This window comes from Dendropsophus ebraccatus, chromosome 7, assembly GCF_027789765.1.
Source record: "Dendropsophus ebraccatus isolate aDenEbr1 chromosome 7, aDenEbr1.pat, whole genome shotgun sequence".
NCBI lineage: Eukaryota > Metazoa > Chordata > Amphibia > Anura > Hylidae > Dendropsophus > Dendropsophus ebraccatus.
The window spans coordinates 122,495,654-122,509,596 of NC_091460.1; the positions used below are offsets into that span (position 1 = coordinate 122,495,654).

General features: G+C 42.9%; 1 protein-coding gene across 1 annotated transcript in view; it reads right to left on the reverse strand.

Moving 5' to 3' along the window:
• The window catches only part of UNC5C (unc-5 netrin receptor C), a 332,506-nt gene that overhangs the window by 100,109 nt on the left and 218,454 nt on the right, over positions 1-13,943 (reverse strand). The gene's annotated exons all lie outside the window — the stretch shown is intronic.

A 13,943-nucleotide genomic window follows, 5' to 3' on the forward strand; every position in this document is an offset into this window, starting at 1 on the left:
TGAATCTAACCTGAAATTTTGACAAAAGTGAACAATTGATCTAAGGTTTTACAATTGGCTTGAGGGTCTTGTCCAACATTAAAAAGCAGGTTTTTTTTTATCAATACACTGTAGCAGAATGAATATCCAATAAGTACGATCATAGTTTTATAAAACCAAACACTTGATGTAAATTATAATATGTTAATAGCACACTGTTATGCATCACACTTTGAACTTGTTGATCAAATACTTGATTTAGTTAAAAAAAAAAACAAAAAAACATAACAGAAAAGTGGATAACAACAAGGATGAAAGACCTCTTTCACAGTTTTCAGGATACCGCGTAACCTAAGGCTGTGGCTACACAGAACTAAGATTCAAGGGATGAATGTTCCTATTTGTGATGCTCCGAGAATACTAAGAGCTATCAAAAGCCAAGCCAGCCCTTTGATTTCTCTTTAGCCTCATAGAGAGCTGCTATTCACCGGGCAGGCGATTAATTGCAGCTTGTGCACAGTGGTATACAGACATTCATGGGGCACACTGTTTATAGTTAAAGTGCTCTTCCAAACATAACAGTTATGAGAGGATGTAATATCTAAAAGATTTCTGGTGGGAATAGATTTTAATGAGATACTTTCCACCTATCAACTCCCAGCAGAATTAACCAGTGGATATTCGCAAATATTTTTTTCTAAAAAAATAAATATATAAAAATATAAAAATAAATAAACTAAATTTTGAGTCATTATAGCAAATTATTAAAATATCCCATAATAAAGATAAACTGGATCTCCAGAGTGCTTGTCTATGCTTCCCCAAAGAGAAATTGAAGGCAATTTGATGCCTTTTTTTGCGAAGAAAAAGAAGTTGAAAACCAGTTGATAGCACAAATATAAATTCAAAGAGCATGTGTGTTTAACCTGCCAACCTCTCTAACAGCAAGCATGAGAAACAGGCTTCTCCAGCATGCTATGGGAATGTTTTAATAATGAGGGTAACAAGCAAGTTCAAAGCAGTTTGGTGGTTTGGGAGTTGAGGTACTTAAATATCAGAGTTACATTAGTAGCAGTCGAATGCACAGTCACCTTGCATCAGACATTTACATAAAAGTGGAAAACTCAAAATCTCTCGCCAGTACAGAAACAGACCTGTGCTCCGGATGTTGGTGCTGTAGTGTCTAGCTTTCATAACCCTCAGAGTATGACTGAAAGACTGAGATTATTTGAAATAATGTGTATAATTTTTTTAGGGCAATTATTGATTGTGCCAAATTTATTTTTAACTTTTTGAAGCAAAAAAAAAAAAACGGCAAGAGCAATGATGAATTTTCCCCACAGAATAGTACGGGTTGATTTCCCCCAATCTAATGTATATGGTGAGGTGTGACCCACAAAGGATCACCAGGACCAGAAAATACCCACAGGAGGAGGAGAGCGGGTAGATGTCCAAGATGAGGACACGATAGCATTCAAAGGCTGGTACACTAGCGCGACTCGATGTAGTATTTGTTGGTGCCATTAAATACTACATCGAGTCACGCTAGTGTACCAGCCTTTTTTTAAGCTATTGTGTCCTCATCTTGGACATCTACCTGCGCTCATTCTCCTGTGGTTTTTTTCTGATCCTGGTGATCCTTTGTGGGTCACACCTCTGCATGCTTCTACCCGCCGCCGGTGGAGACGACCTGAGGGATAGCTGCGGTTCCCGTCCGAGTAACACATTTTCTGCCTACAGTAGATTTGAGCCAGTCTCTTGCACAACTCCGCAAGGTGAGTGCGTCTATCCAGCACTTTGATAGGACACACCACCCCCAAGTCTTATTGCACCAGGAGGCGCCTCCTTGTTTTCTGCTAATGTGTTTTGTGACCTCTGTACTCTATGGCAGGGATAGGGAACCTTGGTTCTCCAGCTGTTGCAAAACTACATCTCCCATTATGCCTGGACAGCCAAAACTTTTATCTCTGGCTGTCTAGGCATGATGGGAGTTATAGTTTTGCAACAGCTGGAGAGCCAAGGTTCCCTACTCCCTGCTCTATGCCAATAGGTAATTTCGAGGAACATCTGGTAGTTGGATTTCAAAGTGTCCGAACCTTGTGTTCTCAAGGGAGATGAACTGACAGATGTCCATCAGTGGCTTACTCCCCTCTGCTCCTTAAACTCACATGCATCTTTAGCTGAACTGAACTTCGGAGAGATAGATGTCTCAGGAATGAGCTATTTAATGAGTGGGACAAACATAAATTTAAAGTTGGCTAAATAGACCTTGTGCTACAGTAAAATTCAAATAAAGTTCAAGTGTCCAGAGTGTGCTTTCCAACACAGTAAGAGTCCAGGCAGATCTAGCCAATGTCCTCTTATTCGCTGCCACTGTAGCAGCCATTAGACATGAGTTGAACCTCCCTGGGCTCTTGCCATGCTAGAAATTGCCCCCTGGGCACTTGAGCCTCATCTGCATATTACAAAAAAAAAAAGGTTTATATCTCACAGATGAAGAAAACTATTGAAATAAAAAGGTATGCCCCAAATCAGGATTACTAGCCCTGTCAAGCCATGGACTTATTTACTTCCTTGTTTTTCTGTTGACGGGTCCACTTTTAAAAGGAACCTGTCACTACGGCAATGCTTTCTATTCTATTGCCATTACGATATAGCGTAGGAAGAATTGAGCAGATTGATATATATCTTTGTTGGAAAAAATTCATTATAAATTGTTACATGTTGATTGAAATCCCTGATTATTAGTCCAGTGGGCGGTGTCACTCAATGGACTGGACTCTTTAGCATGGAAAAATCAGAGATTTCAAACAATAAATTACAAATTATACTGAATATTTTCCTATAAAGATATATATCAATCTGCTTAGCTCGTTCTGCTCTATAACATGAAGCCGATAGCTTAGGTAGCATTTTTTTGGTGACGGGTTCCCTTTAAGCTATCACTCCTTTAAGCATTGTAATACAGATCTACTTGCTAGGATTGGCCGATGATATTAGCAGAAGTTTACCACCGAATAGTTGTAGGATTTCTATTATAGCAAGAGTAGAACTATAAAACATTCTAAACCAGCAGGGAATCAAGGGTGGTCAGGTATCTGCCACACATTTATTTATACATATATTGGGTTAAATTAACCCAAATAAAAAGCTGGAGTTTATCCTTTTTTGATATTTTGAACATTTTCTACTTTAGGATACTGCACAATGCTGGCCTTTTCTTTTCCTACTGGCTTTTATCTATATGATTGAGGACTAAACAATACCCAGTACCATCACTAAAGAAAATTCAAGGTGAAATTGTAGTTAATATAAGCAAAGTTCACAGAAGCGTGCCCTTTGAAATTCATTGAATACCAGAAACAGCCTCAACAAGGTTAAACAAAATGTTTTTCCTAACATTTGGCAAGATAGCACAACCGTATGAGCTGCTGGCAACGTCACTATATAAATAAATGTGTCATTAAGATGTAACACAAGAAAAATTAAAATACAGCATGTCTCTGGTTCTCAAGGTCCTGGAACGACTCGAGCCTTTTAAATGATTTTTTACAGTGGATTCCGCATTTATCAATGCCACTCTAAAAGCATTTTGATGTACTTGAAAATTTATGTCATAGTCACAAATAAAATGTATGTTGCCGGCTAACAGTGACAAGCCAAGTATGGCAATTGGTAAATCAACTAAAGTTGAAATGCAGCCATTAGGAAAGAATGTCAGAGTCCGTTGGCTGATTCTAGTGAAGCTCGGAAATGACTGTCTATAATTTTCTATGGTGTTGTAGGGCAAGTATCATTATTAAACCCAATCAGGGCAGAAAATGCTATACTGCAGCGTACTATTCATGTATAGATAAAAAAAACAATTATGTGATTGTCGAAAAGACTAGTTACACCTCTCGACTAACCATAAATTTCTAGCAGATGAGTTACTTGATGTAACTTAATTAGAAACCTATATTAGAGACTAAAGGTGGTAGGTATTTTTACAGTTCACTTTCAATAACTCCCGTCCAACCTTGTCTTCCCCATACACAGGAACGCATAGCACGATGTCCCCCTGAGCGCCCCTGTGTTCTCTTTGAGGAGAGTTATATGCAGTTAGAGAGCTCTTGCAGTGGTTTATCTCTCCCAGAACAAAGGGATCAGTGATTTTCTATCAAGCCATACCCTACCCCTATTTCTACCAACATAATCTGTTGTGGATGGTAAGGAAAGCCCCATATACCTTATACCGACGGCCAAAGTCAACATGAGGGGTGGGTATGGCTACCTAAAGTATAAGGTGTAGGTTAGGACTGACATTCTGCCAGCTGTTCTGTCTTCTTTATAGTTGATCCACACAACCTGTGTAATGCTGGGTACATGCTCCACCATCCTCTCGCCTAGGCTTTTGCAAAGACCACTAGACTATAACCCTTTAAATATAACACTGACATATATGACAGTATTACATCATGTGGATAGGACATCAATAATTTTACCTTGTAAACCCCTTAAAAAATGAAGTAAGTGAGAAGTAATTGAGAAGCTTATGAAGTCAACATTGGTCTTTTTGGCTATATTCCCACTACGGCAGTGTTTCTCAAACTTTTTCTACTGGAGCCTCACCCAGCAGACCAAAGCAATGCATATGCCTCACCAGACTTACCATGGGAAGCCTGGGCTTCACCATCTGTGATGGAAGTCCATTTAAAAACTGAAAATAATGCTAGAGCTACCTTTCATCTGCCTCTTAAACTCTATATACCAATATAGCAAATACAAAATAAGATAATAATGTTGCTAAAATGGAGGTTGTTGCAAACCGTGAAAGGACTGTGCAGATCATAGTCCCATTTTTGAAAGCTACCTTCTCAGCTGTGCCTCACTAAAAACTAGGGGCGCCTTACTGGTGAGGCCTCACTCACAGTTTGAGAAGCACTGCACTATGGGAACATGCCGTCCAATATCAGAGAAAGGCAGCCATCTTTAGATAATGTCGGACACTAATAAGGATCATGATCGTTATTTGCGGACATCAATATTAACCAAAGGCCACCTTATGGGTGTTTATCTAGGTTTTTTATTTTATAGAGCCCTTTATAGATGGTGATATTTTTAAAAAATATTTTTTATTCACCCAAATTATTCCTTTCAATGAAATCCTTAATCGGAGTTGATAAATTTTAACCTTTAATGCCTTAAAATACATCTATTTATAACATAATAAGCTGTTTCCCCTATAACAATTGAGAAGTTTTTATGATATATATATATATATATATATATATATATATATATATATATATTTATTTATTTTAATCTGTAGGTCTATATGTACCATTCAATCCAGTCAAGTTTAATTTTTTTTTCACTATGAGGCACATTTACTTCTATGGGAGTACACTGTTTTTAGATGGTTGACACCAACCCGTTAACCAGGCTTCATTATCGATACGTCTCCATCGCTAAGACTGACACTAATTTAAAAGGTTCAAATTAAAATACTTCTCACCCTTTTGTCAGGTGTGATTCTCGGAAAAAGAAAAACACATACACAAGAGAAAATAAAAAATAATAGGCTGGATAATAGCTGCCAGAGGTTTGAGCTTTGCATTAAAACTGTGGTAACCGTCTCACAAAGAAAATCTGTGCACTTTTTATTTCTGGTTCAGAGGATTTACATGCTCTCTCTAATGATCTGGGCTGTCAGCACTCAGTAATGCTTCCCAGTCTCCAGATTACTGCTCATGCAAAATTGAAGCACTTTTGAGGCAGTTAGAAGCAGCCGATGAATCTCAATGCACAACACAAGGTATAATGGCACTTTGGCGCTTGTTCTAGGCAAAGGGTGGTAATCACAGCGAAAAAAACACAAAAACTTATAGAAATTGCATGATCATATGTTAAGCATTCAGTATATTGTTAAAAGTTCACTCCTTTGTGACACAGAAAGTATACATTCGACGTTCCTCTTGAGAGTACAAGCTGTGCATTGAGTCTTATAGGCAATGCTCTATGGGAAAAAAGTATGCACACTAGCTCTACTCCAGAAGGAGAAAAAAGGATCTCTTTAGGGACCTGTTCTATAAGTCTATGCCTGACCCATATAAGAAGCCTTGAAATGTGAATAAAAACATCTGCCAAACCAGAGTCTCCTATAAAAGAATTACACACCCATCTGTAGACAACCAATTCAGGTTTCTTGCTCCTGGCCAGTACAGATCGGAGAACGGTTGACTACTTGCAAAATACAATGAGTATATTAGGAAGTTGCCCTACGATAACTTTAAATAATGTTATCTTCATCTAAACATGTTTTCCAAGTAAATATTTTCACGTTCTGTAGAGATCAGTAAAATACAATAATATAAAGCTGAAGACAGATAACACTGAATAACATACACAAAAGGTCATGGTCATAGCTAACTTTTCCCTCTGTCCCTAATGGAACCTCTGCATGGGTCACAGAACATGCCAAAAAATTCTCCTATTGAAGTTAATGATTCATCTCCAGACTAAAGGTTCCTATGGTCCATAGGGCTGCTGTAAGGCACATATCTAAATGGGGCATAAAGTTGAACAGACTTCAAGCATCCTTTAGTTTGTCTAAACCCAATCCTGTGGCATATGATAAGTGACTGCTGAAGTGTTATGCAGCCCTAGGGAGTCCGGGAAAACATAGAGACAGCCTATGGATGTGTCCGTAGGGAGTCCGGGAAAACATAGAGACAGACTGTGGATGTGTCCCTAGGGAGGCCGGGAAGACATAGAGACAGACTGTGGATGTGTCCCTAAAGAGTCCGGGAAGACATAGAGACAACCTGTGAATGTGTCCCTAGGGAGTACAGGAAAACAGAGACAGCCTGTGGATGTGTCCATGTTTTCCTCGACTCCCTAGGTCTGCATCCAACTTAAGCAACCAGCACTAATCTAATGTCGTACACTTAGGTCTGGACGAACCCAAGGGTAATGGAAGTGTACTCAACTCTAGTGCCAACATCAGATCAGGAAGATGGCTGTCTACTATGATAATGTACAAAAAACATAGAATAAACATCTGCTCGCAGAGTAGAGAAATGAATATGTGTTGGTGTCTGGTTTATTTCATAAAAATATATTTGACACATACACTTTAACAGGTAGTCAAAAACAGCAAAAAGAAAACCCCAAATTGCAAAAAGTGGTCTTTAAGGGGTTGATCTGCATAATATAAGGTGTCTGGGTAAAGGTGTCTGGGTAAAAGATCTCAACTTTTGGAAAGGTTTTTTTATTCAGGTACAGGACCTACACTTTTTATGCAGATTTTTTCTAGCTTTATATTTTGCTGAGCTGTCCGGTGTCCTCTGTCTATTATTGTGGCAAAAACTGCACAGTCTGTTACTCCGCAGATGTAAAGTGTCACAACAATAAACTTCCGAGCCCTTAGAATCGATTATATCTGTGTATTTGGCTCTAGATGTTCCTAACATGAATAAGTAGGGAGAATATTATGTGTTTGTTTTCAGTCTGCATTGAGGGCCTGCAGAACATTCTGCCACACACCAGGGAACCTGGCACATACAAAAATATCCTTTGAAAGCTCTTTTGTCCGGTTTGCTGTCAAATGAAATATCATTTTGACAAGGACTTCAGGTGTTCTGCCAAAGTGTATATAAGGGCTCACCTCTCTCGGAGCACTGCATGTATTGTTCCAAGAGCAGTAACTGACAATAACTGGTTATATAACGGTAATGTCATTAACACAAGTGTTCTTCTAGATATCCGTGGCTTTATCTAGAAATATACAGAACAGCTGAAACTCATAATAGGACGCATTGGAATGTTCACATGACCAAAACGAAAATGATCAGCACCTAAATGCATCTTAATTTGTTGATGATAAAAATATTGATTAATGAGGGGAAAGAATACGTAAAAGTATTGATTAATCTATCTACCCACCTTAAAGGGACTTTAGAACACCATCTGGGACAAAGTTCTGTATGTTAAGGGTTTTCTTAATTTCTGAGTACAGTACAGTCATGTACCGAAGTGTTAGGGCCCTATTACATGGAACGATAATTGGCCAAATCGGCCTGATTCGGTCAATTATTGCTCTGTGTAAAAGAGAAAATGATCAGCCAATGAAACGATCATCGGCTGATTGTTTCTTTCGGCCCTTACCTAAAATCATCGGCTGCTGACCATGCATCTGTACGTGTAATAGCCATGTGTGGCCGATGATTGCCCAAACAGATAATACATTACCTGTCCCATTCCTGTTCCCGGTCTTCTCCTGCGCTCTGCAGTCATCCCAGCGAGAAGGCCAGGAACATGGAAAGGCAAAGTGTTAACTGTTTGGGCAAGGGCTGCACGGACATCACTAACGATGTCTGTGCAGCATTTTCTAAATATAATAGGTGCTTGTCTATAATATTGATCAGGCCATCATATAGTGTAATAGGACCCTTATAATATCATATCACTAGTTGGTAAAACAGTAAATTGGCGGCACTCACCATTCAGAATTGTTGCTGTTTACTGTCTTCAATCCATATTCAATCCATACAGTGAAGAGCTTGGGGCAGAGAGAGTAGGTCAGTTAGGCGCTGTGCACACTGGCTACAGCCATTTGACCTACTCTTCTTGCCCAAGCTTGTCACTGTATGACTGAATATGGATTGAAGACAATAAGCAGCAACAATTCTGAATGGTGAGTGCCAGGCCCGGACTGGTAATCTGGCAAGCCGGGCAAATGCCCGCTGGGCTGGCCGGATTACCAGTCCGTGGGCCGCCCGGGTTGCACAATAAAAAAAAAAAAAATCACCGATGCGGCCCGCTCCTCCCACCGCGCAGCCAGCTCCTCTCCTCCCGGCCCGCTCCTTCCACCGCAGCCCGTCCCATCCTGGCCCGCTCCTTCCACCGCAGCCCGCCCCTGCTCCTGGCGTGCTCATCCAATCAACTTGGAGAAGGAGCGTGGGGCCGCTGCGACTGGCTGTGGCGCACGCGTTGTACATGCACAACAGCCAGTCGCAGCGGCCCCACGCTCCTGTTCCACATTGATTGGTTGAGCACGCCAGGAGCAGGGGCGGGCTGCGGTGAAAGGAGCGGGCCAGGACGGGACAAGCTGCGGTGGAAGGAGCGGGCCGCACGGAAAAAAGCGGGCTGCGGTGGAAGGAGCAGGCCACGGAGGGGTGAGGTGGCAGAAGCGCCGATTCGGACAGGCGGGGGGAGGCGGTGGCAGGGGCGGGATTGTCAGGTGGAGGAGTGGAGAGGGGAGTGGGGGATTTGTCAGGTGGGAGAGTGTGAGTGTGTGTGGGGGGATTTGTCAGGTGGCATAGTGTGTGTGGGGGGGGATTTGTCAGGTGGCATAGTGTGTGTGGGGGGGATTTGTCAGGTGGGATAGTGTGAGTGTGTGTGGGGGGGATTTGTCAGGTGGGATAGTGTGAGTGTGTGTGGGGGGATTTGTCAGGTGGGATAGTGTGAGTGTGTGGGGGGGATTTGTCAGGTGGGATAGTGTGAGTGTGTGTGGGGGATTTGTCAGGTGGGGTAGTGTGTGAGTGTGGTGGGTCATGTGGGGTAGTGTGTGAGTGTGTGTGGAGTGTCAGGTGGGGTAGTGAGTGTGGGGGGATTTGTCAGGTGGGCTAATGTGTGAGTGTGTGTGTGTGTGGGGGGGGTCAGGTAGGGTAGTGTGTAAGTGTGGGGGGGGGGATCTTAATTAGTGTGCCCCTGTCAGCGGCCGCCCCTCCGAAACATCATGCTCAGACTGATGATAGTGCCGCCCACCCACAGCCCACGGGACCGCAAGTTTATTGGGAGGATACGGCCTGCAAGGAGATCAGAAGAGAGAAGGACCCGCTGTATTTCAGAATAAGGTGAGTATAATGTCTTTGTTTGTATTTGGCAATGCGGGGTGGGGGGGGGGGGGGGGGAATGGGGGCTGTATTATGGAGCAGAGCACAAGGGGATTACTGTGGGGGTGCAGCATGGGGGGATTACTATGGGGGTGCAGCACGGGGGGATTACTATGGGGGTGCAGAACAGGGGGAGTACTATGGGGCAGCACAGGGGGGATAACTACTATGGGACAGAGCACAGGGGGGATTATTACTATTGGGGCACTGCACAGGTGGCCTTATTATTATATCGGAGCACAGCAGGGGATTCTAGTGTATGTGTGTAGGGGGAGGGGTCAGGTGGGGTAAGTAGTGTGTAGGACTAGGACTACAAAGCCATCAGCAAAACCATGCAGCACCAGAAGTCACACTGATGCCTGATAGAGAAAAGACACGCGCTGCTGGGAGAGGAGCTGCAGGAACGGGTCACAGGAGAGTTGTTGTTTGTTTGTTTTTTTCTCTGGTGGGGGCACTGTGGGGGGGACACTAGTAATTGGAGCATAGATGGGCTTTAATCAAATATATGGGGCACAGATCGGACTTGAAGTGAAAAATATGGGGCATAGAAGAAGGATGTAAATATACATGTGGTGTAAACTGCCCACAGCAACCAATAACAGCTCCTCTTATATTTTACCAGAGCTGGAAGCTGAGCTGTGATTGGTTGCTGTGGGCAGTTTACACCAGGTGTATATTTACACCCTTTCATAAATCTTCCCCTAAGCGTTTACTGTGCAAGAAAGAGGCAGATCAGCTAGGACAGGTGTGTGTGAGAGCCGGTGATGCAGCACATCGCACTCACATTGTCACACAGTGTGGCTCCTGGCAGTGTCACTCTGGTTGTGTCCCCTCTGTGTTACCTGGAGGAGGTGCACACTATAGAGAATGGAGGAGTACGGAGGGGGTGCACACTATAGAGAATGGAGGAGTACGGAGGGGGTGCACACTATAGAGAATGGAGGAGTACGAGGGGGTGCACACTATAGAGAATGGAGGAGTACAGAGGGGGTGCACACTATAGAGAATGGAGGAGTACGGAGGTGGTGCACACTATAGAGAATGGAGGAGTACGGAGGTGGTGCACACTATAGAGAATGGAGGAGTACGGAGGTGGTGCACACTATAGAGAATGGAGGAGTACGGAGGTGGTGCACTCGAGAGATTGGAGGTTGAGGGGATTGAGCTGTGTGGGGAGAGGCAGTCTTGGATCTGTGTTTCCTTTGGTGTTTGCAGTATAAGTTAATGTGGCCTGGGGTGTGAAGTTACATGTTGGGGGTATGCATTTTAGGCCTGTGTCATACATTTTTTTGGGGTCCAGGTTATGAATTTATTTCAGCGTCTGTGAACTCCATTTAGTCAGCAGTCTGAGATAATTTATTTAGGCGTCGGATAGGGGAACAGCACAATGACAGGAGTGGGGAAAGATCCTCTGTAATGGCTCTGTATTCTACCTGTGACTGTCTGACCACTGCTGTATACTCTCAGCATCTGTGTACACCTGCTATGGGATATCACTGCTGTATACTCTTCTATAGTCTGCAGGGAGTAATACTTTACATATGTAAGAAAATAATGTGACAGTAGTAAAGCTAAAAAAAATTCTGCTCAACATAGTGCAATAGGTGTGTGGGGAAAATATATGTGGGCTGGTGGGGTTTGTGTGCCAGGGCTGCTTTTCAGCCCCAGTCCGGCCCTGGTGAGTGCCACTTATTTACTATTTTACCAGCTTCATGTGCTCAAATGGAAAATACTACTTCTTATTAGAGGCTGTAACTCACTAGAAATCTATGCTGCTTAGCAGGAGCTGAACTGTTTTCCACATTGCACATCAGACAAGTACTGTATGACTACAATACATGTAATACAATGAGTGGATGATGGTGCCGACCCCCATTCCTTACTGCTTGTGCGTTATAATAGTGCAGTAAAATCATAGCTGGCTGTATCCATGTTGGTTCTGTACTGAAATCCGCATAAAATTGACATGACAACCATGTCCTATTGATTTATAGAGAAATTGAGAAAAATCGCTTCTTAATGCAGATTCAGTGCAGAAACTCTGTCAGGTATCTTGGATGTGGAATAGCCCCACTTAGTCCAAATTGATTGCTAAATCTGTGACATACAAACTGAAAATCCATGGCAATCTGCCTTAGACCCACAACAGACAATTTGTATGGAAAAAACTGTTATTGGAACATACCCATGTGACCTACCCATGTGCAGAATGTGAAACTCTGAATTTGAAAATCTAATGGTTGAATAAAAATTTTGAAAAAACAATATACTGGGCACTGCACTCAGGAAACCATCATATAAAACGTGAATTTATTAACAGCACAATACAACCACTTGTTTCTTGTTTTACTAAGAGCAGTTGTAACAACAAGCAACTATTTATGGTCAGCGGACATGACATGAACACAGAAGTGGGAGGAGGCCCTGTCTGTATAAAACAGAGTTTGTATAAAACAAACAATCTATATAAAAATACATAAATAAAAAAATATATATACTGTATTTAACTGGCAGCATAGTAGTCAAAATACTGGTCACAACTAGAGATGAGCGAAGCGCTCATCTAAGCGCTTTGCTGGATCAGCGCTTCGCTCATCCTGCCGCCGGGCTTCCCGCACTGCTCCGCTCCGGGTGCCAGGGAAATGCTGAATCCATTCCTGGGAAACTGGAAGAAGTTTCCAAGGATTAAATCCAGCTTTTTCCCGCATCCTGGGAGGGAGCAGTGCGGGAAGCCCGACAGCGTGATCAGCAGAGCGCCGATCAAATAAAGCGATTTGCTTTGCTTCGGTGAGCGCTTCAGCTCATCTCTAGTCACAACATATCTTATATCAGCATATATTACTGTCAGCAGATAATAGAATCTCATATTTCACTTAATCCCGTCGTGGCACAGACAGAGGTGGCAGCAGAAAGCACCATGTCATGTTGGAAACAATACACCACTTCCTTTAGGACATACAGCAGCCAATAAGTACTGTAAGAACAGATTTTTTGTAAAAAAGTAAATAAAAAATCTATATAACTTTCTGACACAAGTTGATTTGAAAAGAAAAAGTTTTTGTCGGAGTTCCCATTTAAATAGTAAGTAAATGAAGATTACAGAAAATAATTTACATTTGGTGAAACATTTTCACCAAAATGCCTTTTATGATCATTATATAGTTAAGTAATATTTGATATTTGTAGGGCTTTAAGATGAGATTTAAAAGATGTGTTCATACTTAGACTGGCAAATGCAAGAAACTGGATGACAGCAAAAATTCCTACAGTTAAAACGTGGATGACTATGGGCAATCAACATATAATTTATGAATGTTTTTTATGTCCTTTATGTCCTTGTCTTAGAAATCTATCAAATACCTTTTCACACAGCCAGATAACGTTACCTTTGGAGAAACATGCCCCCTTTTTGATGTCTCTATGTCTGCCCCCTCTCTTCTGTCCCCTGGCGCTGTTGTGACAGCGGCAGGGGAGAGAGGGGAGGGGGCAGAGCGCCCGACCGCTCGCCCGGCTTGTGCCTTGCCTTCCCTCCCCCCGCCGGCCTCCGTAGCCAGGAAACCAGAAGCCTCTATGGCTACCATTGGGGCTCTAAGATCACTTAGCAGAGCCCCGATGGACACCAGACAGAGAATTCTCACTCTCAGGGCCGGCCTTAGGGGTGTGCGACCTGTGCAACCGCACAGGGCGCATCCCTCCAGCAAACAGAAGGGGGGCGCCGGCCGGCTGTTGTGCCGACCCTGTGATCAGTGTTTCAAAGCTGTCAGCTCCTCTCACAAGGAGCCGACAGTGCAGAGTGTGGTGATGTAATGGGCTCTGTGAGGAAACACTGCAGCTGCACATCACACTGTCTGCTAAACTTTCAGTAGTACGCTCCTGGGCTCTTCCTCCCTGCTGTTTCCTGTTCCGGCCCCCACCTGAAGCAGAGCAGGATACTTTCATTTTGTGCCTCCTGTGCAGCTTCATTTAGCTTCCTCCTCCTGCTGTCGGGACTTGGTGGAGGAGGGAGGATGATGACAGCACCACAGCCTGCACAGCACAGACAGCACATGGGGGCCTGGAAGCTGTCTGCAGGGATGCCTGTGCTCT